Raw genomic sequence first — 27,367 nt, 5'->3', positions numbered from 1 at the left:
AAATGACTCACTACCAAGGAAGTATCCAGAAATCGGAAGATGTGAGGTACATGTGGACACAGGCAAATGATTACAGTTTCAGAAAAATTGGATGTTTTATTCAAAAGAAAGAGCGTCACAAATTCTTCAAGTCTGTAACATGTGGGTCCACCTGTTGCCATTAGACAAACAGTAATTCGGCTTGCCACTGACAGACTGAGTTTTTGGATGTCCTCCTAAGGGGTGTCGTGCCATATTCTGTCAAACTTGCGTGTTAGATCGTCAAAATTATAGCCTGGTTAGGGGAGCCCGCCCATTATGCCCCAAACGTTCTCAATCAGGGAGAGATCCGGTGACCTTCTTGGCAAACGTAGGGTTTGGTAAGCAAGAAGACAAGCGGTAGGAACTCTTGCCGTGGCCATTATAATCTTGCAAAAATGTAAGCCTACGATGACTTCCTGTGAAGGGCAACAAACAGGGCGTATAATATCGTAGACGTAACGCTGTGCTGTAAGGGTGCCGAGGATGACAACCAAAGAGGTCCTGCTATGAAAAGAAATGGCACCCCACCCCATTAGTCCTGGCTTTCATGCCATGTGCCGAGGCGTAGATAGCTTGGTATCCCAATAGTGTCCAGCGGCATCTCTAGACACACCTTCGCTAATTCACGTGTCTGGAGATGTTCTACAGTGGTGGGATACCGACATGAATGTCGCCGCCACAAGGCCTGACGACCACGAGCGATGGCCTTGGTGCCATTTTTTTTCATAGCAGGGCAGCTTTGGTTGACATCTGCTGCACGCTGCTGCATAGCGGTACGTCAGCGACATTCTAATCTCCGTTTTGTTGCCCTTGGGGTCAAGCAATCCTGCGCTTACATTTCAGCACGATAAGGCCCGCCTACAGACGGCGATGGTTTCTTCTACTTGTCATCGTGCTCACCGAACCTTGCCCTGGCTAGTAAGGTCTCCTCAGTTGAGAACGTTTAGAGCATTATGGAAAGGGCCCTCCAGCCAGCTCGGGATTGCCCCAATTGGGCAGATTTTGGCAACATATCCCTCAGGCGACATCCAATAACTTCGTCAATCAGTGTCTCAGTGTCAAGCCGAATAACTGCTTTCATAAGGACCAGAGTTGTACCAACACATTACTGACTTGCTTAATTTGTATAGCTCTTTCTCGTGTATAAATCACCCAATTTTTCTGAAATTGTAATAACTTGCTTATCTGCACAAGTACATCACATCGTCCGATTTCTGTCCCATTTTGGATAATTCCTTCACGGTGCGTCCTTTTTTCCGTATTTGTATATGTACAGCTTAATCTACAGTCTGCGAATCACTGTAAGTTACTCGGTAAGATACACTCCTGGAAATGGAAAAAAGAACATATTGACACCGGTGTGTCAGACCCACCATACTTGCTCCGGACACTGTGAGAGGGCTGTACAAGCAATGATCACACGCACGGCACAGCGGACACACCAGGAACCGCGGTGTTGGCCGTCGAATGGCGCTAGCTGCGCAGCATTTGTGCACCGCCGCCGTCAGTGTCAGCCAGTTTGCCGTGGCATACGGAGCTCCATCGCAGTCTTTAACACTGGTAGCATGCCGCGACAGCGTGGACGTGAACCGTATGTGCAGTTGACGGACTTTGAGCGAGGGCGTATAGTGGGCATGCGGGAGGCCGGGTGGACGCACCGCCGAATTGCTCACCACGTGGAGCGTGAGGTCTCCACAGTACATCGATGTTGTCGCCAGTGGTCGGCGGAAGGTGCACGTGCCCGTCGACCTGGGACCGGACCGCAACGACGCACGGATGCACGCCAAGACCATAGGATCCTACGCAGTGCCGTAGGGGACCGCACCGCCACTTCCCAGCAAATTAGGGACACTGTTGCTCCTGGGGTATCGGCGAGGACCATTCGCAACCGTCTCCATGAAGCTGGGCTACGTCCCGCACACCGTTAGGCCGTCTTTCGCTCACGCCCCAACATCGTGCAGCCCGCCTCCAGTGGTGTCGCGACAGGCGTGAATGGAGGGACGAATGGAGACGTGTCGTCTTCAGCGATGAGAGTCGCTTCTGCCTTGGTGCCAATGATGGTCGTATGCGTGTTTGGCGCCGTGCAGGTGAGCGCCACAATCAGGACTGCATACGACCGAGGCACACAGGGCCAACACCCGGCATCATGGTGTGGGGAGCGATCTCCTACACTGGCCGTACACCACTGGTGATCGTCGAGGGGACACTGAATAGTGCACGGTACGTCCAAACCGTCATCGAACCCATCGTTCTACCATTCCTAGACCGGCAAGGGAACTTGCTGTTCCAACAGGGCAATGCACGTCCGCATGTATCCCGTGCCACCCAACGTGCTCTAGAAGGTGTAAGTCAACTACCCTGGCCAGAAAGATCTCCGGATCTGTCCCCCGTTGAGCATGTTTGGGACTGGATGAAGCGTCGTCTCACGCGGTCTGCACGTCCAGCACGAACGCTGGTCCAACTGAGGCGCCAGGTGGAAATGGCATGGCAAGCCGTTCCACAGGACTACATCCAGCATCTCTACGATCGTCTCCATGGGAGAATAGCAGCCTGCATTGCTGCGAAAGGTGGATATACACTGTACTAGTGCCGACATTGTGCATGCTCTGTTGCCTGTGTCTATGTGCCTGTGGTCCTGTCAGTGTGATCATGTGATGTATCTGACCCCAGGAATGTGTCAATAAAGTTTCCCGTTCCTGGGACAATGAATTCACGGTGTTCTTATTTCAATTTCCTGGAGTGTACTTTCCATAGAATAGTAGTCTGAAGTGTTGCTCTTCCACTCAGGATGGAGCGTGGGGAAAATCAATGGTTCTGCTCTGCTAGCGAGCTGTTATTTGCCTAATTTCTTCTGTAAGACTTCCATGGTATGAATATTAAGTTGTCCGTACAACACTTTAGTATTTGCGCTGAAAGACTTGTATTGGACTGTTTCCGTTCCAGCGAAATGGAGGGCGTCCTGCTTCGCGTTCTCGTTATCTACGATTTTTCCACTGTTCTACCGTGCTCGCTCGACAGTCAAAGTATCACTTGGGCATACGCACTGCTCTTCTCCTGTCGATAATGCTGCCAGATGAATAACCGTTCCTGATTCAATGCAGGATGTAAACATTCCTAAATTAGCTTTTGAAAAACATCGCACAGTTTTTTCAGTAACCACAGGTATTGTTAGATACAACAACACGGTTGTGCACACTTCAAGGTAACTCGATACCGGTGCTGCTAGGTCTTGTACACCGAAGTGTTTCTCAGCAGTATCACCTCTACTGGAAGCAGAAGAGAAATATCATGAGGAACTACCACTGGATAACTTTTTAGAGCTTCGCCGAAGGTGGCAGAGCTAAAGAGAGGGTGTGTTGCTAAGCTTGCGTCCATAACTTCATTCATAATTTAAAATCCGGTATTTGTTTGTGAATAAAGATTGTTAAAAAATGGTTCAAATGGCTCTGAGCACTATGGGACTCAACATCTTAGGTCATAAGTCCCCTAGAACTTAGAACTACTTAAACCTAACTAACCTAAGGACATCACACACACCCATGCCCGAGGCAGGATTCGAACCTGCGACCGTAGCAGTCCCGCGGTGCCGCACTGCAGCGCCAGAACCGCTAGACCACCGCGGCCGGCAATAAAGATTGTTAGTCAGTGGGTAACTACCGCATCAAAGTCCAGGTTAGAGCTCTGTCAGTTATATTCATTATTGTTATTCGTTTTTGGATAATTCACGGCCGACGCTTAGTTTTTCGCAAATGTAGCAAGCTTTGTGAAGCAGCAGCTGTAACAAGACTGTCGTCCGACACTGTTACTGAGAAGGCACAACAGTTGCAGAGACCTCATTCAAAAAATTTCAAGGCATTACGTACCAGGTTGATTCTTTCTAGAATTTTACCTTCAAAAATAAAGCTGCAAGATTTAGTTATATTTTTAAGAACTTTTGCTATGCTAAGTTCATTATATCTCTTACTCGTAAGTATTAAGTGTCCAAGCCTCAGAAAGTTAATGAATCTCTCCTAAAGGGCATTGATAGCGCTGTGTTTGTCAGCCCTAAGCGTTGAGCTTAGTATCATTAGAGTTACTTTGAAAGTACTCGTGGAACAAGCTTTTAAGCACCTTATCATTTTGTGGACTAAGAATTTGTAGATGTTGCCGACTATTTCTTGATTGGCTTATATGGCGCCTGTCAAGTCTAAATTTCGCTACTTCACTGTTTTCGTACAACATTGTTTACGCCATTCATGGTGGATGCTCCTCCGTAGGCAATGCCACAACACTTGCTCGCACTTAGGACTTTTCGTTCTATAGATTCGGTTGATTAATGTTCGTATCCTAATGCAATCTTTGACCTAAGTAAAAGGAGTAAATGGTTCGCATGTGTTTATCTCTGAAGGATATTTAGATTATTTTAACATAGTAAATGTATCCACTTGACTGACAGAATTTACTGATTTTTTTCCTCGTTTTTCTCTCTTTTGAGTTAACCTTGTAATTTCCCGTCTTTCCTTCCTTCACTTTGTCGTTGGTGGTTCCCCCATATTGCTGAAGTGATCTAGCTTTGTTTCACCCTGATATTATTACGTTATTGCTGGATACTTTCCTTAATTATGTGGTAATTTCATTCCGCATGTTATCATGAGTAAACGGCTAATAGTAGCGTGGTGCAATTCTCAACAATACAGGGGTCAATGCAGCGGCCCCAACCGTTGCTAAGCATCTGTTTGAGACGAGACGGCTATCCAGGAAACATGAATATGCAATTCTCCAGGCGGCAACCTGTGAAGGAAGTCGTGTGATGCACTAAGGTAACGGAGCAACGATAGCAGTCAGACGGTAAGCCATCAACTAACTTCTAACTTCTGTAAATCAATGGCACCCAAAGTAAAAGCTTCAAAACTATAACACTCCGCCGAGGACACACAGGATAACTTCTCAGTCATTCAGGCTCCACTAATATTGTCGCGGTAGCTATACTCAGGGTAATTTAATTTGAATATCATTCATCCAGGGTGTTTATCATGGTTTTTACAAAACAGTTTGTGTTCCAGACGCCAGAATTTATAAATCTTTTAAATATTGTAAAATGTCACTACTACAAAGTGTAAAGTTCCCAACGTTGTTTCCGTGCCAAGTGCACTTTTGCATTAGCTCAGGGAGGAAATGTTCAACACTTCGATTATACCACCATGTTGTCTTGAAACACGAGTTTTAGATAAATTCTAGGGTCCGATTCCACTCGTCGGCTTTTAGCAATGACGTGACAGCTAAGGCAAAGACGCGACGTATAGGCAATCTATGAAAGCAATGGATCATGCTCATAAACAGACGAATGTAGCATACGGTAAAACTACAATCACATTCACGCACCTATTTACTTAGTCATGAATTATGTCGAAACGAATTGAAGATAACGAAAATGGTTAGGAACAAGAGTTGAGAATAAATTTTCACGTCTGGTAAGAAGTACTCTCGTAATTTATGTGACTAGAAAAAGACAGAGATCCTTTAAATTGCTTTACAGTAAAGCGCATGGTGAGGTCATACTGTTATAAAATAGCGTTAATTTTATATTAATTATTGAATCTAATGGGAGAAGCGCAGGGAAGTGGGAGTTTCGGGCGAGGAGAAACTAAAATGTATCAGAAAATCGGGAAGATTAAATTAATGACAACAAATACGAAACAGTAGCATAAAATGTGGAGAGACCGACGCACTAAATTCTAAAAGAAAAGCCAGTACATGATAAACGAATATCTACAAAAAATAAAGAATACTGGAATCGATAAATAGAATTAACTTGTATAGGTAAATTCCAGTTATAGATTCAAACCGCTCCATGATTCATGTGTAAATTATTTTCTCAGTTGTATGCACTGAAACGTAATACCATTTCTACATTTGTAATTGCTCTCTAAAAGGTTAGCGATGTATAACAAAAATTGGAATCGGTACCTAGAACTGACCTATACAGGTCAATCCTAGTTACCGATTCCAATATTAGTAACTTGTTTGTAGTAATTCAGACAGCAATTACAAATGCAGAAATCATATTAGCCTACATTTCAGTGCACACAGGCGCTCATAAAACGATCTAATTAATGAAGCATCGAATGACTGGAATAGGTAACTAGAATTGAGCCCAAGTTTTCGACGCATATACCGTAGCAAGCAACACATTTTTATAGAAATTTGTAACCCATTATAGACCGAGTCCATGCACTGAGCTGTGTTATTTTAGTCAGAAAACAAATTTTCTATTAAATTGTAGGACTGTTAAAAAGTGTGGATTCTAACGCAATGAAATGCAATTTAACCTCGTTGTTTCTACTGAACTGCTATTAAGCCTCATAACACCAATGAAGTGGTGCGGCACTCTAGGTCTACCTTGAAACTATCTCAATCTAGTCATGTAGTTTATAATTTAAAATTTTGAAAAATATATATATATATGGTTTTTAATGATTTCTTATACAAGATTCTGTAATTTTTCTGAGTTTTTCAGTTTAATATAACACAAAAATTTAAGTCTTAATGGTAAATGTGGCTCTTTGGAACAAATTTCATACAGGTACTTTCAACTTTAGGACCCTTCTTACACATCTATATGCCTTTAAAAATTATGTTGTGAAGAAATTTAACGATGATTAGCAAAATCTGTATTTTTAAAAGTTTTATGTGATGATCATTATGTACACGCCCGGCACCCCACCCACTGGTAGTACGTGCTATGGAAAATACGTTGCTACTGATAGAGTTAAGTAAACTGGATCGGCTTTACTGTGTCTATACCTAGGCACATAGCATCCTCAGTCGCGGTTTAGTGTGCCATTATTTACTTGGCTTCTCGTCTTTCTAGATCGTAAAATTTCGATTCCTCTCGCTAACAACTTTGGCGATCATTCGATACTATGCAAAACAGACTTGACAGCAGAGTCGCTACTGATTAAGGCTGTTTTCCAGTGTGGTGACAACTAATTTGTAGCAGTAAGCATCATATGTACCTCTTAAGCCACTGAGTATCCCTTTCCTGGCACACAAACTAGTCCCGTCGAGTAAAAGTTTCTTAAGGATGAACATCTGAGTGATATATTGCCGGCAGTCGGTCACTTTCTTCGACCAGAGCGATTTGGCTAACAACGTAAACTAGTATTGAGATCGCCACAATGTCACGATGTTGGCTAATGTCTAAAAAAGCAGTTGTAACTATTTTGTCACACTTTTCTTGGGAACAGTAACACATCCACCAAGGAAGATACCTAAATTACCTGCTACTAACACAAAGCAAAAATGGTTTGAAACATCCACTAGTCGGTTTATTATTTCCCATTAATTAATTTTTCCCATTTTCCTCATTCGTATTGAGTACTTTATTTTTTCTAGTACTTAATATTGAAGAGTAAAACTGTGGTGTTTTCTAAACCTGTTGCTGTACATGATTCGTTGCACATTTTACTAGTAAGAATCACATGTCACAGCACTAAGAACGATGATGAATCTCTCTTGAAGTGCGTCTATGGCCTCGTGTCAGCTAGCTCAGTGCCGTTGGTATAGTGTCTCCAGCGTTACGTTAGAAGTACTCACGAAACAAGGTTTTAAATCCTATAATGCTGTGCGCAAACATTTTGTAGATGTTGCCGACTGTTTCGAAGTGTAGAGATATTTCTTGAGTAGCTACTACGGAGCTTTTAATTACTGAATTTAAATTGTGACTTGATTCGTGTTCACACATCATTGTCTTTGTGTCTCCGTCAGACGCAGTACAGGGCGTTAGACATCAGAGTGCGCCACATTCCAAACAGTCCCAGAGTAGCGCGTCTCATAGTTTGGTCTGTCGCCTCCTAGATGGGGCACATACCAGGAACTACTTTACACTCCCATTACAAGACATTCAAATAATCCATTCATCCGCCAATAATTAATCCGGGCAGAAACCCGGTACTATTTGATGCATCTGTCAAATAGGCAGCAGTTGCACATTAATATCCGGAACACAACATTTAAGCGGCTTCACGCGGACACTTGACGAGTTCCAGTTGCTTTCCTTCACCAAAAGTTATCGCCCAGCAGCAGCAGACAAGTTATCTACAATTGCCGAACTGTTACAATTTTATTTAAATTTTTTATTCTACACGTCTAATTTCACTAGATATAACTAACATAAAGACTTTAATAATAGAAAAATTTACACGAATCGTTTGCAGATGACAAGCTACAGAGTGTATACAGGGTGTTTCAAAAATGACTGGTATATTTGAAATGGCAATAAAAACTAAACGAGCAGCGATAGAAATACACCGTTTGTTGCAATATGCTTGGGACAACAGTACATTTTCAGGCGGACAAACTTTCGAAATTACAGTAGTTACAATTTTCAACAACAGATGGCGCTGCAAGTGATGTGAACGATATAGAAGACAACGCAGTCTGTGGGTGCGCCATTCTGTACGTCTTTCTGCTGTAAGCGTGTGCTGTTCACAACGTGCAAGTGTGCTGTAGACAACATGGTTTATTCCTTAGAACAGAGGATTTTTCTGGTGTTGGAATTCCACCGCCTAGAACACAGTGTTGTTGCAACAAGACGAAGTTTTCAACGGAGGTTTAATGTAACCAACGGACCGAAAAGCGATACAATAAAGGATCTGTTTGAAAAATTTCAACTGACTGGGAACGTGACAGATGAACGTGCTGGAAAGGCAGGGCGACCGCGTACGGCAACCACAGAGGGCAATGCGCAGCTAGTGCAGCAGGTGATCCGACAGCGGCCTCGGGTTTCCGTTCGCCAGCTGCGGTCCAAATGACGCCAACGTCCACGTATCGTCTCATGCGCCAGAGTTTACACCTCTATCCATACAAAATTCAAACGCGGCAACCCTTCAGCGCCGCTACCATTGCTGCACGAGAGACATTCGCTAACGATATAGTGCACAGGATTGATGACGGCGATATGCATGTGGGCAGCATTTGGTTTACTGACGAAGCTTATTTTTACCTGGACGGCTTCGTCAATAAACAGAACTGGCGCATATGGGGAACCGAAAAGCCCCATGTTGCAGTCCCATCGTCCCTGCATCCTCAAAAAGTACTGGTCTGGGCCGCCATTTCTTCCAAAGGAATCATTGGCCCATTTTTCAGATCCGAAACGATTACTGCATCACGCTATCTGGACATTCTTCGTGAATTTGTGGCGGTACAAACTGCCTTAGACGACACTGCGAACACCTCGTGGTTTATGCAAGATGGTGCCCGGCCACATCGCACGGCCGACGTCTTTAATTTCCTGAATGAATATTTCGATGATCGTGTGATTGCTTTGGGCTATCTGAAACATACAGGAGGCGGCGTGGATTGGCCTCCCTACTCGCCAGACATGAACCCCTGTGACTTCTTTGTGTGGGGACACTTGAAAGACCAGGTGTACCGCCAGAATCCAGAAACAATTGAACAGCTGAAGCAGTACATCTCATCTGCATGTGAAACCATTCCGCCAAACACGTTGTCAAAGGTTTCGGGTAATTTCATTCAGAGACTACGCCATATTATTGCTACGCATGGTGGATATGTGGAAAATATCGTACTATAGAGTTTCCCAGACCGCAGCGCCATCTGTTGTTGAAAATTGTAACTACTGTAATTTCGAAAGTTTGTCTGCCTGAAAATGTACTGTTGTCCCAAGCATATTGCAACAAACGGTGTATTTCTATCGCTGCTCGTTTAGTTTTTATTGCCGTTTCAAATATACCGGTAATTTTTGAAACACCCTGTACTAATACAATCAACAACAAAACACACGAATCTACTTAATTTTTATCCAGAACCTCCCTGACCGAATTAAGGGAGTGAGCCATTTTGAAAATGGGTGCAGCAGACTCCTGCACGCCTACCTGCACAAGAGTCGAGGTGCGAAGCAGATGCACAATGGATTGCTTCTTCTTTTCCTTATGCCCTTGTCTCGCATTGGTGCAACGTCGGCATCATTATTACCAGATTTATCATGGTTAAATTAAGAGGTGCCACGATGCCCCACCTTTCGCAACCCCGGTACCCACCGTTATGGAATATGTGTACAACAGCTGCCTGCAATTTGTATTACTCACGTGCAAGTGGGCGAAAATTTTCTAAATGTTTGCGAAACGTTAACTGAGAGGAGACTTGGATGTCAGGCTGGTATCCGCCTACTTGGATGTGGAAACCTCCGAAAAACCATACCCAGGTTGGTCGGCGCAGCAGCCTTCGCCGTTAATCCGAGTGGTACATTCGATCAGAGGACGACACACCTCCCTGTCCGGGAAGCTTTTCTTCCTGACTATAAAAGAAACTGTAGAAACGAAGGGTCTGTATACCTCCACCAATTTGACCGTAAAAACAAAAATATATACACCACTTGAGGCGTTGCCTCCTAACTACATCTATCCCAACAGTTTTACCTAAGGTAGGAAAGGAAATAAGGGAGAGGGCTACAACTGTATGAAATTGAGATGGTTCTATTTTTTTTCCTCAAACTTATGGAATGAAGTCCATGAAAGCTAAGCGCAGCCTTGGATAAATCCATGCACGTCTTCTTGAAGTAAAGAGGAATACCGTTGGGGATCATCGTACCAAAAAAAGAAAAAGTCATCAGAACAGCTGCTCTTTGCTGGACGTTCCAAAGGAAGATGGAAAAGTGTTGCTTGTATTTCGGATTACGGGCAATAGCGCAATGTCGTTCGTTCGTGTAAATCTAAAAATCGAGAATATTCTTCTCGCCAGAGTCACAAAAATAATCGAGCAGCAAAACCACGGAAAGCAATTGAGAGAGTGATTCTTCGTCCGCGGATAGTACACTTGATCTGGGAACAACATTGATTGTGTTGTTGTTCGGTCAGGAATAGTACGTGACAGGAACGCTAGAATTCGCCGGGCCAAGCGCTGACGTTTACTGCCGGGTCACAGACGGGGCGAGGATCGTCCGTGTTCGGCTCCCCACACATGACGCAAAGCGGGGAGCCGGCGACGTCAACGTGGTGGAGACGGGAACGAAGCGTTTGCTTCGCGTTGGCGGCGACATACCACGCGAAACGTGAGGCACTGTCGAGAAAAGGGGTGCTCAACGCCCCCCATATATTATGCCACCTGTAGCGCGGACTCTTAAGTCCTGTCACATTCGGTGTGTGGGCCATTTGCATCTCAGTATAGACCGCTTCCATCGGCAACAAACACACAGGCGACAAAGAGGCAAGAAGGTAGCTGTGCTCCAGAAAAAAGATTTCTATATGACAAAAGGGTGCTGGGATGTCCAACAACGTCACCGGGAGAGCTAACGAGGCGGGTCCTATGTATGCATCAAGCAGTAAGCTGGTAAGGAACGTTGGATAACGCCGCCACATCGTCGACTGTGAAGTGACAGAAAGGGCCCGAATTCTACACGAAACATGGTAAAGACCCGCATCCCTTCAAACCTGGCGAATGGTGTAGCACTCATAGCGAACTTTGAGGATCATCCCGTAGCTAACAAAGGATCCCATCGCAGCTAATGCGGCGAGTCAGAGTGTGCGGGACCAGAAGAATTTGCGTCACGTAAAGGATCCGCGACGCCATGTAGATGTTGACATAGCGCGTACGTTGCAGGAGCTCACGGGAGTGGAGGTGACGTACACGAAGTCCAACAAAACTGATTCGTTGCAGCATGCATAGGCAAGAGGGCCGCAGAGCGACATACGTCACTAGTAAAATCGATGTCAAGGCAACTTGAAGTATCGATCGCGTTAAGTGAATCATTGTATAACACTATATCTCAGCAGAACAAATAGCCCTGCTACGGGAAAAGCCTCGTTTAACACTATTATACGAGGAATTGAGCGTATAGTGCACAGGTCATAAACATGCCTACTTTCCATAACTGTTGTATAATGTTACCCCTTTTACTCTGATGTATGAGTAATGGATATGGAAATCAGACTATTAGTCCTTTCCTAAGCGTTTCCTAGCGGTTAGACAGAAACGCGGTAAAAATTAAATACTACTGAATCTAGGAAGTTTTCTGTACCGATTTCGTTAAGTAGTTTGCCTAATGGAATTACGGTCACCGGCCTAAGAAGACAAAGAAATGGTTAAGTTTCAGAACTACAGATGAAGCGAATTTCAGATATTTTCCTGCTGTTTCCTAACGTATCTTCACAAGTAAATATAACTTTGCAGGGTATGGTCCTCAGAAAGACACAGGGATCTTTTAGTTACTGAATCCACATACATAATTTGATTTGATCTAAAAGGGGAACGAATTTTTAATATTCACTATGAGCTAAAGAAATTTGGCCAGGGTTATAAGTTTGCATTCTGTATTATCGACAAATTAAATACTTCTAGCAGCATAATACCCACATTTAAATTTGTTACAACACTTTGTCTATATCTTTCTCTTAACAATGATCTGTCAAAAGCGAAAGGTAGGTGTTGTCACTCTATATTGACATTCAGTATTGTTATGCAACGGTATTTCAGTGTTACTGAGCCACAAAGCCAATTTTCTTTTTATTACTCATTGTACTTTACTGAACTTCATTTATAACTGAAAGAGCTTTATCTGTACTTTACTCAAAACTTATTTATTCGCTTTTACTTTACTTATTGCCACAAAGAGAGTAGGAATATTAAAATCGTTAAATTTGTCTGAAAATATCTACTTCAGTACTTAAGCAAAATTTGACTTAAGCCCATCTATTACTCAAACCATGCAGTATATTTACCTCCACTTTCAAACATAGTTCACAACAATTATTTTCAGACATTTATTCAAAGATGAAAATTAGTCCATGTAAATACTGAATAAAACACTTAAAATGCTTATAACAGGTTTACTCAGAAAAAAACACACCAGGAAAGGACCCTATAAAGGTGAACGTTTAGGAATTACATAACAGGGTGAAACCATTTTTATGTTTAAAACTATAATTATTTAAAAAAGTTAAATTCAAATTAATGGTTGATGCTTCTACAATTCTAATTACACAGCTCACAGCCTCTTGGCTGTAGGCGTTGGGTGTAGCGGATACTAATTGCGGCTACACTACCAGTGGTATGGTGTACAAGTTTCTAAAGTATGGCCTAATTAATTCTTCTTCGTGTCATTTTAACTTCCATAGCATATCTCGACATCTCGTACCATAGCTGTAATAATTCAGCAATCGTCACCCGAGGCTACTGTGCAATAATATCCAGGCAAGGCATCGCATGCTCCGTCCAGTTGTTGCCTCGTTCACTGCTGCCTTCAGACTATGTCGTCTTGTTCCCGCTCGCTCTACAGGTATCACGCCAAAACCCAAATCACATTTTACGCTTTCAACAGTAATTTCAAAAATGGTTCAAATGGCTCTGAGCACTATGGGACTTAACACCTTTGGTCATCAGTCCCCTAGAACTACTTAAACCTAACTAACCTAAGGACAGCACACAACACCCAGTCATCACGAGGCAGAGAAAATCCCTGACCCCGCCGGGAATCGAACCCGGGAACCCGGGCGTGGGAAGCGAGAACGCTACCGCACGACCACGAGCTGCGGACAACAGTAATTTCCACAAAGTGCAAAAGACTCCATCTTTTCCATAACACATATCCTACACGTTGTCCCTAAACGTTTACCATTTTATACAAATGGCAACATGGACAAATATATAAAATTACGTATATGAACATCTTCATTTAATTAATCCATGACAAAATATTATTTAGTAAATTATGCGTTTCACATGTTTCTTTCTGTAAGTTACAAATATACATTAGCAAAGCACTCTACCATCACATATATAACACTACACAGGTAATCTTCGTATATCACAGTTATGTTGCGACAAAATTTGAGGCAAAAGTTATTATAAACGTAGATGAATGATTGAATAACAGTGTTATATTTGCTTCTGTTTTAATTACGTGTCCCAACAGGTAGGCATAACTGAAATATACAAGGAAACTTTCGTTGATCAGTTCATCTAATTCCAAGGACTGTCATCATAAAAACGTTTTCAAACTCTTATGCAAATTATACAGACATTATACACTGAAACTCCATTACAAAATTTATCATAAACTCACACTTCACCTAGAAAACACTTTTACATAAACTATACAAAATTTTAAGTATCATTAAAAAACCTTGCTGCCTCCACTGTGGGTAATATGGCAGCCCTTTTGGTTCTTCTGAACCACAGTGCATTAAGTTCGTTATTTGGCTGCCTCTTAATGAGATAATAAGCAGACCACTTACTACTATTCTTAATTATACACTCTATAACTCTGTTTGTTGGCTGCCGTTTTCCCTTCACATATTTGGGCAATCCTTTTGTGTGAAAATTATATCCTTGATATGCCCCTTAGGCTGCATTGTTTCACTTAACAATCCTCTAAGTGACATTTGTTCCATTTATTCCTCATCAATATAAAGACATGGACCTCAGAAAGTGAAACTTGACAGGTATTGGATTAGGTATAACAGTATTACACACAACATACAGATGTGCCACCATTAACAGTATTTGGAATTTTTACACTTTTCTAGCTACATATTTCTTTAGATTAACTATTTTCTCACTCCCACTTGTTTTCTGGATTTAGGATATAACAAGAAATATGCATTTAGTTGTGGTATTTCTTGAATTTGTAAAGGACTGTAACGAAAGTATTTAAATTTGGGTATCTCATAGTTAACCTCACTGGATTGTTCGTGTGCTTTCACAAGGACTAGTCACCTACATTAAATTTTGTGTTTTTGGACTGTGTTTGCGTTTGTTCACTCAGGTTTCGTATTTTCGTTTTGTGCTACTAGCTGTGTAGTCATACAGGGTACCACGGCACACAAATATATCGATGGTCTACTATTTTGCTCAGTGCTATTTTCTCCTTCCTTCTCTTTCTCCTGTGAATCTTCTTTTTATTCCTTAATTTCAGATGGGCGTAACAGCTTAAAAGTTTCATTACCAAGATCAACATTTTCTATTTTTCTAATAGCAAAACTGATTCCTCTGTGTCCTGCTGATTATCATTGTATACGGGAGTATCTTCACTTTTAACCTCCTGTTTTACTTTCCTATACTGCCCCAACTTTTTTCTTTGTTCATTTTCAATAATTGTTTAAGCCACATATGTTGCTATTTTTACTGCTCTATCTTTCTCCTAACTGCTGTAGCAAATTCGTGCCCGCAAAACCTTTGATCTTCTTTCATAGAATCCCACCTATCTGTGTTATATACAACAGTCTAAGCTACTTCTGTACTCTTCAGTATTGTAAAAGATCCTGTCACCAGGCGCCTCGCATAACACTAGACGCTAACAGAACAAATAGTCCTGCTACAGGAAAATCAACGTATAACACTCTTATACGGGGAGTTGTGCATATAGTAAACACCTGTCGCCAAATATTTGCCCTTTTACCGGATTTCACCGTGATGTGCGAGTAATGTAATGGAAATCAGCCTACTAGTTCTTTTCCTAAGCGTTTTATAGATCTTATTCACCGCGCGGAGTGGCCGCGTAGTTTGAGGATTGCACGGCCCTTCCCACTGCAAGTTCGAGTCCTCCCTCGAGCATGGGCATGGGTGTGTGTGTTCCTCGCAGCATAAGTTAGTTTAAGTAGTGTGGAAGTCTAGGGACCGATGACCATAGCGGTTAGGTACTTTACGAATTCTCACACATTTCAACATTTTTTAGATGTTATACGGAGACGCAGTAAATCAGAATAATATTGAATCTAGGACATTGTAAGTAGGCTGTATAGGTTTTTATGTTGGTAACGCCACGTAGCGCTCTATATGAAAATCACTGACTGTGCTGTGTGAAGTCTGTGGCTGGTTGGCATTGTTGTTATAGTCGCTATTGTAATGGTGGGCAGTTGGCTGTTAACAGCGCATAGCGTTGCGCAGTTGGAGGTGAGCCGCCAGCAGTGGTGGATGTGGGGAGAGAAATGGCGGAGTTTTGAGAGCGGATGATCTGGACGTGTGTCCATCAGAGACAGTAAATTCGTAAGACTGGATGTCATGAACTGATATGTATATATTATGACTTTTCAACACTATTAAGGTAAATACATTGTTTGTTCTCTATCAAAATCTTTTATTTGCTAACTATGCCTATCAGTAGTTAGTGCCTTCAGTAGTTTGAATCTTTTATTTAGCTGGCAGTAGTGGTGCTCGCTGTATTTCAGTAGTTCGAGTAACGAGATTTTTGTGAGGTAAGTGATTCATGAAAGGTATAGGTTATTGTTAGTCAGGGCCGTTCATTTGTAGAGATAATTGAAAGTCAGATTGCGTTGCGCTAAAAATATTGTGTGTCAGTTTAGTGATGATCAGAATAAGTAAAGAGCGAAATGTCTGATTACGTTTAGTTTTGCTCAGATGTTTGAAAATCAAATAACGTAAGGGATTTACCAGCGCAGTAATTCATTAATTTTTCTAAGGGAAAGTTTCATATGTCGACCCTTAGCCGAGGATACTCCACTGGAATCTTTTGATTTTTTCTTGTAGTTTGTGTAATTAGTGTAGCTATTGTTTATTGCTGGCGCGTAACTATAGAGAGAATTTGATTTGTAGTTGTAGTTTTTCATTGTTGTACAGTAAAACAGTTGTGGCACGTGTGTAGATTTGCACCAAGTACTTCGCAGCTGCACTAGCAATGAACAAGATATTATTTTCAGTGCTATGTTAATGTGTTTCTTTGTTTTGTTTTGTTTTTTTTGTTTTTTTTTTTCTCTTCAAATTCTGCTTTTCTGTGTTATCGTGTGAAATATTGCGACAATAATGGCGTGTGAAAAACGTAATACTAGGCTCCAAAGTAAACTGAGAAATGACAGTGAAGACTAAAGCAGTGTGTTAGTGCCACCGAGTAATGAACTAACTAATGTTCAAAGTAGTGGTTCAAATGGTTCTGAGCAGTATGGGACTCAACTTCTGAGGTCATTAGTCCCCTAGAACTTAGAACTAGTTAAAACTAACTAACCTAAGGACATCACAAACATCCATGCTCGAGGCAGGATTCGAACCTGCGGCCGTAGCGGTCTCACGGTTCCAGACTGCAGCGCCTAGAACCGCACGACCACTTCGGCCGGCTCAAAGTAGTGATTTGGGAAATGTGCATAGGGAAATGGAGCGGGCTGCAAATGATGATGTAGACAGTGAAACAAATAGTCAACGGGGAAGCATTATCGATCGATCGGTTGGCAACAGCTCGCCTCAGGAATCCGAAATGACAGGACACAATCTTGCAAATACTGTAGATCCAGGTTTTGCGTCCTCACCGTTTTCTCAAATAAGTCAAGAGATATTTTCTGCTTTTCGAAAATGTGAATATTGCCGGTTCAAATGCACTGCCGAATACCACTGAGGAACATATTTCAGACACCAGTGCATTGTTATTACAGTTAATGCAACAAATGGTTCAAAGGCTACAAAACTTAGGCACAACGCTTGAACAAAATCAGACACAAATGAGACAAAGTCTTCAAACGTTAAACGCAATGGAACAAAATCAAAAACAGTCACAGCAACAGCTTCAAAAGTTAGACACCACACTTGAACAAACACGTGAAGGTTTAACTGCTGAGTTACTTAAAATGGAATCGAAATGTCAGAAAGTCTGTAATGACGTAAAAACACAAATTTGTGAGCATTTCCAACGTACTTTTTCGCCCCATGAAAATGCATTGAGGAGTCACGAAGCGGCCATAAAGGAACTGCAAACTATTGTTCATGAAAATCACGACAACTTGCAAGCTAAAATGACTCAGTTGCATCTACCGATTCGGTTACGCAACTTGCAAAAACTCAGGAAAACATAAAGGACACAGTAGATACGATTTCAAGACAAATGGACATTCTGAAACTTGTTTCGGAAAAACACACTGAGGAAATAAGTTCACTATCGGATAAAGTAGCCGAACTTTCGGATCAGTTCACCAACTTATCTACAAAGGTAGATGATGATCTGAATGACACAAGACCCGTAGCCTTCAATGACACAGAAGAATACGAACAAATTAGGAAATTCAAACAAAATCAGAATCAAATTAATACGCAACACAAAAGAGAAATCCAGGAAGTACAAGATCAGTTGGCACAAATAATACAAGAATTACATATTTCAGAGGAGACTCGCGCTCCAACACGGAAAGGGGGACACTGAAATACGGAACAGCGACAAAATAATAACACAGGGCACTTCGGAAATTATAAGAGAAATTGGGAAGGTACACCGAATTTTGAGATGGAACCGCCGAAACGAAGTAACAATGACCGATATGCGACTCGCCGACATGATGATTTTGTCTATAAGCTGTTCATTACTACACGTCAATTCAAAACATTTAAGAATTCTGGCAACCACATTCACCCACAAGCATGGCTCCATCAATTCTCTCATTGTTTTCCTCCCAAACTGGTCTTTGGAGCACAGGTTAGAATTTATGTGTGGCTACTTGGAGAATGAACCAGCTGTAAGAATGCGATCAGTTATTCACGATTGTCACAGTGAAGGAGAATTTTTTCATGCCTTCCTCTCAGGATATTGGTCTCAAGCTACACAAGACCGAGTAAGGCCCGTTGCACACTTAAGCGGATGGTCCGCGCTCCGCGTTCCGCGCGCTGTTGGTAGTCACGTATTCGAATAGGGCACCACAGTTACATGGACGGTCCCCCGCAAGCGGCGGACCCGTCCGCGCAGCCCTTGCGCGCCGCGGACCGTCCGCGTCAGTTGAATACAAAGAAACAAGTTGGTGCGAGCACAGTCCTGCGGATACCGCGCACGCAGTAGAAGCGGAGTACCTCATTACAGCCGTAGCATTCGACTAGTGTGGTATATATGGGTGTGATTTAAGAAGTTTCCAGAATGTCTTGTGAAATCGATACAGACATATTAATTGCCGAAGTAGAAGGAAGGCCTCACATAAAGGGTCCATCGCATGGGGACTACAAGAACCGTGAAATGCGATTGAAGGCGTGGCTAGACGTCTGTGCAAACATAATACTCGGCTTTGAAGGTTTGAACGAGGCAGATCAGAAAAAAGTGTAGTAAGTAGGCGCATATTTTCTTTGTATTTTTATTGTAGTTCTATACAAAGTAAATTGATTTATAATTATAGAATTATAGACATTCACAATTTCAGTTTATGCACAATACAAAAACTTATTATGTAGAAAAATTGTACACAACCGCAAATGTCTGTCATTGAAATAAGTGGCCTGTGTTCAGTGAATTTTTTATTCCTGCCAGGGCACACCTCCTCTACCGACAAAAGTATTCCGCAAATTTATCTTGTTCAGGATTACCCGATTTACTGACAGGTGTAGTTTCTGTCACATCTTCGAAGCCGGTAACATACAGGGTGTCTTCAAAGTTGTATCCATCTCTTACTCGAAACAAATTATGCAAAATGCAGCACGTTTTGACAATAGACACTGCTAGATCAAGATTGACATTCAGGGGCCAGTAAAAATCACTCCACTTGTGACTTAATATTCTGAAAGTAAATTCAATAAACCTTCGGGCTCGGGTAAGTCGGTAACTGAAAATCTTCTTTTTGTGAGTCATGTTTTTTCGCGCATATGGCCTTAACATACTTTGTGTTAATACGAAGCCTTCGTCTGCCACAAGAAGACATGGCACTGGAGAGTCGTGTGCACCTGACACTGGCTTAGGTGGGGCTAACAATAATTTTCCTTTTTGATTTTCCCCCAAAAGACGCTGTTTTTAAATATATTTGAATCACAATTCCTTCCGTATCTTCCGACATCAATGAACGTGAAAAAATAGTTAGTGTCACAGATGGCCTTAAGAATAATGGAAAAATAATTCTTTTAACTGAAGAAAAGTGATCCTATTTTGATAGGTTTTACTAGACGAATATGTTTTCCATCGAGGGCTCCGATGCAATGAGGAAAATTGGAGACATTTTGGAAACCATGGCTAATTTCGTTCCATTTGTCTGTTGAGGGCTCAGGCATGCATTCTTCTCTTAACGTAGTCCAAATAGTGGCGCTCACCTGCCTCGTAATCTGTCCAATTGTTGATGCACCCATTAAATAAGAGTAATGCAGATCTGTAAATGTGTTTCCGCTTCCAAGATACCTGTAACGTGCATTCACAGAGGAAAGTAGGCTTACTTCTAGCTATTAAGTCGGCTACATTGACATAAAACCTTAGATGTATTCCTTCTTAAAATCATATACGTACGCGTCCTCAGTAATAAAAGACTTATCGGCCTTGTTATTTCAGTGACAACGTCCAGACGAGATGGAAAACTACACGGAATATCAATTTTAAAAGCCTCACTAGAATAAATCAAACGTAGTCCGGATCAGCAACAACTAAGAGACCAAAATACATCTACCATGAGCAGCTACACTTTCTTGGCCGTCTCCGAGATGCACCAACAGAGAGTAACTTCGACTAAGTATCGGTCGTGAAAGATAATCTGTGTAACAACAATGCACTCGCAGATAACAGTAGAAACGAACAATCTGAAGAACAAACCGATGATGTCCGACTGAATGTGAACACCGAAAAATAATCCTTCAAGAGGAAGAGGCCTATCAAGAACACAACATTTGAAGATAATTTACTTACATTATTAAAAGATGGTAAGGAAAAGGAGGAAGACGGCAACCGAGCATTCTTTGTTTCGCTGTTGCCCTCTGTGTATTGATCAGAAGCTATTATTTCGTATTCAGGTACTTCAACTGCTTATCTCGATTAAGTAAACAAATCAGGGTAATTTAAACATACACCCCCATGCTCCCATCAGCTCTTTCCACTATCCACCGACCTCTTTTACCTATGCCCCACCTTCAATATCCCAACACCATCCCATAACCAATCAATGCAGTACCGCGAGGATCCGTCCGTACAGACACAAGTTGCGACTCCCCAACCCTCTCCAGCCCAATCAACGTCATCATCTTGGGAGATCTTATAAAAATTATAGGAATTCAGTAGTAATACAATACAAATGTAAAATTGTCTATTGCCAAACGAACGTAATACAGAGTTGTAGCAAAGTTTTGAATGATTAAATATATTATTAAAATTCATCTGTCGGAGTAACAGGTATCCTTTTGAGATTTTCAAGTGTCAGGTTGTCTTCTATTTTACCGACAAGCTCGTCAAAGCAACGAATAGACATACGAAAATATGTATTAAATTTGTGTTCGTCTTTCCGCAATTCGGAATACAGTGTGACGAACGCACCTAGCGTACATCTTTGTTCCACCATAGGATGCACTCAAAACCGTCTCTCACGCGTGGAATTTCTGTTTTTGTATATCATATAGGCTGAAATGACTTTTACTTGCAGAGAGCTCATCTCTATACATCTGATCAAATAGAACGATGTGTTGCACCACAGATGAGATCCAGCACAGTGCTGGGAAGACCGCGTCCACTCGGCTGCAGAGAACTGCGCGCATACGCCCAACTGTGTGAACCATCACGAGGGTCCGCCAACCGCGCGCGGAACGCGGAGCGTGGACCGTCCGCGTAAGTGTACAACGACCCTACAACATAGCCTCATAATGATGGAACATTTCGAACAATCTGAATTTTCCAGTCTTGTGAAATATTTTGAAGACATGTTGCACAAGAATCAGTAACTGTCAAACCCATACAGCCCCTCAGAACTCATCCGCATTTGCTTAATCAAATTGCCTGAACATTTACGACACATTATTTTGGCAGGACGTTGCAAAGACGACATTGAAGCCTTTCAGGGACTCTTACAACAATTGGAAATCGACTCTGACAATCGCCGGACGCGAAAACAGGAACACAACAATTACAGGTCACATCCGTCACAATTCCGCAATGAACAAAATAATGACTGGACACGACAAGGCTATTCTCACAACACAAATCGTGACCAAAACAGACACCACCCGTATGACAACCGTTGGCAGAATAATAATTACAGAGAAAGATTGCACTTCCATAGTAATGAATATGACAGAGATAACCATTGAAACAGACAATATGGGAACCAAAAGAATTATTATCAAGGGAGGCAGAATAGCTTCTGAAACAACAGTTCAGCACGCAGTTACGATTCAGGGAGAAATTCTCCATCACGTGACCGGCAAGAAAGAAATTATGAAATCTACCGACATGATGACAGACGATATAATCGTAATGACAGACCTGAATTGCATCAGAACTGGGGGGATTCAAACAGGGCAGGGCCCTCTCGACAAGGTAAATTTGTAGAAGTTAGGTCTCCTAATCCCAATAACGATGCGCGCCAACAAAGAGACAGCCAATGACGCGCACTGCAGGCAGCCACGTGCGCCAGCTGGCTCAGCGAAAAGTAACATAGACACAAACCTTGAGAAAATTTTTAGCATTCCTTACTGATGTATACAACATTATAATTCCACAATGAGATTTTCACTCTGCAGCGGAGTGTGCGCTGATATGAAACTTCCTGGCAGATTAAAACTGTGTGCCCGACCGAGACTCGAACTCGGGACCTTTGCCTTTCACGGGCAAGTGCTCTACCAACTGAGCTACCGAAGCACGACTCACGACCGGTACTCACAGCTTTACTTCTGCCAGTACCTCGTCTCCTACCTTCCAAACTTTACAGAAGCTCTCCTGCGAACCTTGCAGAACTAGCACTCCTGAAAGAAAGGATATTGCGGAGACATGGCTTAGCCACAGCCTGGGGGATGTTTCCAGAATGAGATTTTCACTCTGCAGCGGAGTGTGCGCTGATATGAAACTTCCTGGCAGATTAAAACTGTGTGCCCGACCGAGACTCGAACTCGGGACCTTTGCCTTTCGCGGGCAAGTGCTCTACCAACTGAGCTACCGAAGCACGACTCACGACCGGTACTCACAGCTTTACTTCTGCCAGTACCTCGTCTCCTACCTTCCAAACTTTACAGAAGCTCTCCTGCGAACCTTGCAGAACTAGCACTCCTGAAAGAAAGGATATTGCGGAGACATGGCGTAGCCACAGCCTGGGGGATGTTTCCAGAATGAAATTTTCACTCTGCAGCGGAGTGTGCGCTGATATGAAACTTCCTGGCAGATTAAAACTGTGTGCCCGACCGAGACTCGAACTCGGGACCTTTGCCTTTCGTGGGCAAGTGCTCTACCAACTGAGCTACCGAAGCACGACTCACGACCAGTACTCACAGCTTTACTTCTGCCAGTACCTCGTCTCCTACCTTCCAAACTTTACAGAAGCTCTCCTGCGAACCTTGCAGAACTAGCACTCCTGAAAGAAAGGATATTGCGGAGACATGGCTTAGCCACAGCCTGGGGGATGTTTCCAGAATGAGATTTTCACTCTGCAGCGGAGTGTGCGCTGATATGAAACTTCCTGGCAGATTAAAACTGTGTGCCCGACCGAGACTCGAACTCGGGACCTTTGCCTTTCGCGGGCAAGTGCTCTACCAACTGAGCTACCGAAGCACGACTCACGACCGGTACTCACAGCTTTACTTCTGCCAGTACCTCGTCTCCTACCTTCCAAACTTTACAGAAGCTCTCCTGCGAACCTTGCAGAACTAGCACTCCTGAAAGAAAGGATATTGCGGAGACATGGCTTAGCCACAGCCTGGGGGATGTTTCCAGAATGAGATTTTCACTCTGCAGCGGAGTGTGCGCTGATATGAAACTTCTGGCAGAAGTAAAGCTGTGAGTACCGGTCGTGAGTCGTGCTTCGGTAGCTCAGTTGGTAGAGCACTTGCCCGCGAAAGGCAAAGGTCCCGAGTTCGAGTCTCGGTCGGGCACACAGTTTCAATCTGCCAGGAAGTTTCATATCAGCGCACACTCCGCTGCAGAGTGAAAATCTCATTCTGGAAACATCCCCCAGGCTGTGGCTAAGCCATGTCTCCACAATATCCTTTCTTTCAGGAGTGCTAGTTCTGCAAGGTTCGCAGGAGAGCTTCTGTAAAGTTTGGAAGGTAGGAGACGAGGTACTGGCAGAAGTAAAGCTGTTAGTACCGGTCGTGAGTCGTGCTTCGGTAGCTCAGTTGGTAGAGCACTTGCCCGCGAAAGGCAAAGGTCCCGAGTTCGAGTCTCGGTCGGGCACACAGTTTTAATCTGCCAGGAAGTTTCATATCAGCGCACACTCCGCTGCAGAGTGAAAATCTCATTCTGGAAACATCCCCCAGGCTGTGGCTAAGCCATGTCTCCGCAATATCCTATAATTATAATTATAAATATAATTATAACACTTGGCACATTTTTTACCCTCAGGTAATGACAGAGATTATCTTACAATAAGACGCAACTTTAGCGCTGCAGTACTCGTATTTGAGTGGTTAATTTTGTACATCAAACATTTATTTTTAAAGATTTTTGAATTACAAAGATACTAAGGTTTTCCATGTTACATTTCTATAATCTGTAACACCTGAGGGTACAATTACATTAATCTTCAGGGGGTACATGCTTACTTTCTGTACCATGTGTTTGCCAAGCACAAGGAGCCCTAGCTAATATGGTATTTGCTTATACAACTTTACACATCGGTACCATATTTCTATAACACATAAATTGCACAGCTATCTGATTATTTAACTGAGAGAGACAAACATTTATTTTACTATGTCAGTGACACATGTTTACATAATTACACAGTTGGATAACATCACACTTAAGAAATTGTATTTTGTCTGTACCTTGTGAACTATATTTTTTTTGGAACCATTATGATACTATGAGGGCTTTGATGATGTATTTGGTATGGGATCATGATTTTTAAAGTACGTTTGAGGTAGATGACACTATTTAAATGAGGAGAGAATTTTTTTTTACGTTTTGACATTACTGCAGAAGGCTTTGACGTTTTTGAGATTTGACTGAGGTTTTATGAGGTTAATATTACGATGATGATGTGTATTATGAGGTATGTTTATGATCAATAAGCTGATGCTATATGAGGAATTGGATTAGGCTACGTATTTATTATGATGAAATATTGAAGTGTCAACGAATATGTATATGTGTAATAAAGTAAGGAATATTGAGTAGTGGTTAGGGACTCTGACTTGTGAAAAAGGATGTTGGAAACCAACAATTGTACTTTAAGAGTTATGAAATGTGTGTAAATGCGTGAATGTATCACAATGCCGGCGAAAATTTTTTGGACACCGTTATATTTATAGGATTTTGTTTCTACACATTTGTAATCCATATTCTCGACCTGTGAAATTTTTTATATGAGACTGTCACTGTAGCACAAACTGCTGTCGTAAATATTTTGGTAAGAAAGTTAAGTGACCTTCACATAATGCGTCGTGGGCGCCCAGCTGTACAACCTGCCTGGAGAAAAAGCCATTAGGTGGGAAAAAAGAGGCCATTAACCTCGCTGTTGACGTTCCTTTGTAGAAAGCATCGTAAATACGACACGCTCATTACTTGGAAACATATTATACTTTGTGCTACTTACTGAAATGCTTATGTATTGATGGGAAATATTCTTACATCTGCACACCTGACTATGACAAGTGTCTTTCTATGAGAGTTGAGAGAACTTCTACTGATTTATGAACTGCCACATGGCTACTAAATGATGTTTTTATGGTTTGCTTTGCATAGTTGCTTATTTCCTTTGATATCTAGTTTCTAGTTGCACTGCAGCATTGGTTAAAATAAAATTTTATAGCTGTACTAATATCACTATTTTCTATCTACAGACCCATAAAGAATAATTTTAATGATGTACTTTCTTAGAATAGAGCGCACATTTAGACATTTCCCTTCACAGGAACTGCATACATAATTTTTGTCAATGACTGGGTAACTCGTTTTGTAGGGTAAGTCAAGGCGATGCATCACTCTAGTGTTAAGATGGGACATAGTTATTAGACATTTCCCATCTTTACTGTAATATTTTTCTCCTTGAGCTTTGTCATGTTTAGGTATAAGTTATAGCATTTGCTGCTGCTGATTGCCAGGCATAGTGCTACTGAATTTCACTTTGTATTACTCTGTTAAGCCAGTTTTACTACTGAATTTCACTTTGTATTACTCTGTTAAGCCAGTTTTACTACTGATTTATTTTTCTTGTTTCTGCACATTGGCTCATATTAATTGTAATGTTGCATTTGTTTTGCTAATTTAGATATACTGCTGCTTGCTTTGCCAGTTTGCATTTTTTTGTCTTTGCTGTTTGAGTCAATTTGTTGTGTGTTGCTGCATTGCCTCGTCCCTTAGTATATATATCCGAGCTCAGTAGATTTAAGTTAGCTTAAGATGGGGTAGGATATATAAGAGAACGAGTTGTGATGAATTGGAAGAAATGCATTGAGAAGCTATGAGAAAATGGTTTGACCAAAAAAGTAGTGTTCAGTGGAGAATAACTATTTTCAAAGAGGATATGAAAAGAATACAGAAAGTATGCTTGGATAGGACTTTTTGGTGGAAACAAATGTTGATATGAAAGATCTATGAAATGAAGTTTTGGGTGGGACTGCAGTACCAGACATCTCACTGAAAACAGACCCTGTCCTTTCCTTTTGTTTTATTCCGCTATGTGTTTGTGTACCCTTGTGTATTTGTGTATTTCCTGTCTTTGTGTGTTTAGCTAATAAGATTTATGTTGTAGAATTTTTCTAATACTAAGCTACATTCACAATGATGAGGAATCCTAAAAAAATATAATTTGCATTTATAATATGTTATTTACTTTGTAAAGATGTTTAGACATTATTTATTCTGTTTTGTTTTAATGCTCACGTGTGAAATTGATGTTTCGAAAGTTATTCTGACCTTTTATGTATTTACTTATGTCATAAATCCTGTAACACTGATGTATCTGTTTATTTCTATTCTTTTGTAAAGCCTGTACCACTACAAATGTTATCTGTATTATCATGTTTTAATGATGTTTTCTGTATCTTTGTAACTGTATTCTCATGTTATAAAACTGTGATGGACACCAGTTCATCAAATTAAGTAACTTGTAAGCATACATTTCACTGCACACGTTTCTGTTGGTCATAGTATATGCACAATATGTGAGAAGTTGGGACTGTTAGTGTTTGAACATGTGTTAATAATTCAGCTTGGGACTGGTTAACAGCATTGCTGCTTCTAAGGACAATTCCAAAAACTTTGTGAGTGCACAAGTGGTGGTTCATGGACTTGCTGTATTGTCCGCAAGACTCTTCGATGGTGATTGTGCACCTGCACAGTAGCAACAGATGGCTACTGGCCGTCTCTACAAGGACTGCAGTGGATCTGCACCTCTGGTGGCCCACCAATGCCATAAGCTCTAACAGGACTACACTGGGTCTGCTCTGTGATGACATACCTACAAAAATTCTTCAAATCTTCAACTGACTCAGCGGTGGGTTTGCTGTTTTGTGGCTCAGTACCTGTCTGCATGTCAAG

At 41.9% G+C, this 27,367-nt stretch overlaps 1 non-coding gene across 1 annotated transcript; it reads right to left on the bottom strand.

Moving 5' to 3' along the window:
• Window positions 1–22,460: 22,460 nt before the first annotated feature.
• Trnas-uga (transfer RNA serine (anticodon UGA)) lies at window positions 22,461–22,535 on the bottom strand. Its single transcript has one exon. It is a non-coding gene; the product is annotated as a tRNA-Ser (tRNA).
• Between the last annotated feature and the right edge of the window lie 4,832 nt (window positions 22,536–27,367).

The sequence above is a fragment of the Schistocerca cancellata genome, chromosome 3, assembly GCF_023864275.1.
Source record: "Schistocerca cancellata isolate TAMUIC-IGC-003103 chromosome 3, iqSchCanc2.1, whole genome shotgun sequence".
Taxonomy (NCBI): Eukaryota; Metazoa; Arthropoda; class Insecta; order Orthoptera; family Acrididae; genus Schistocerca; species Schistocerca cancellata.
Note: the sequence above shows the minus strand (reverse complement) of the source record. Positions and strands in the feature narration are given on the sequence as shown.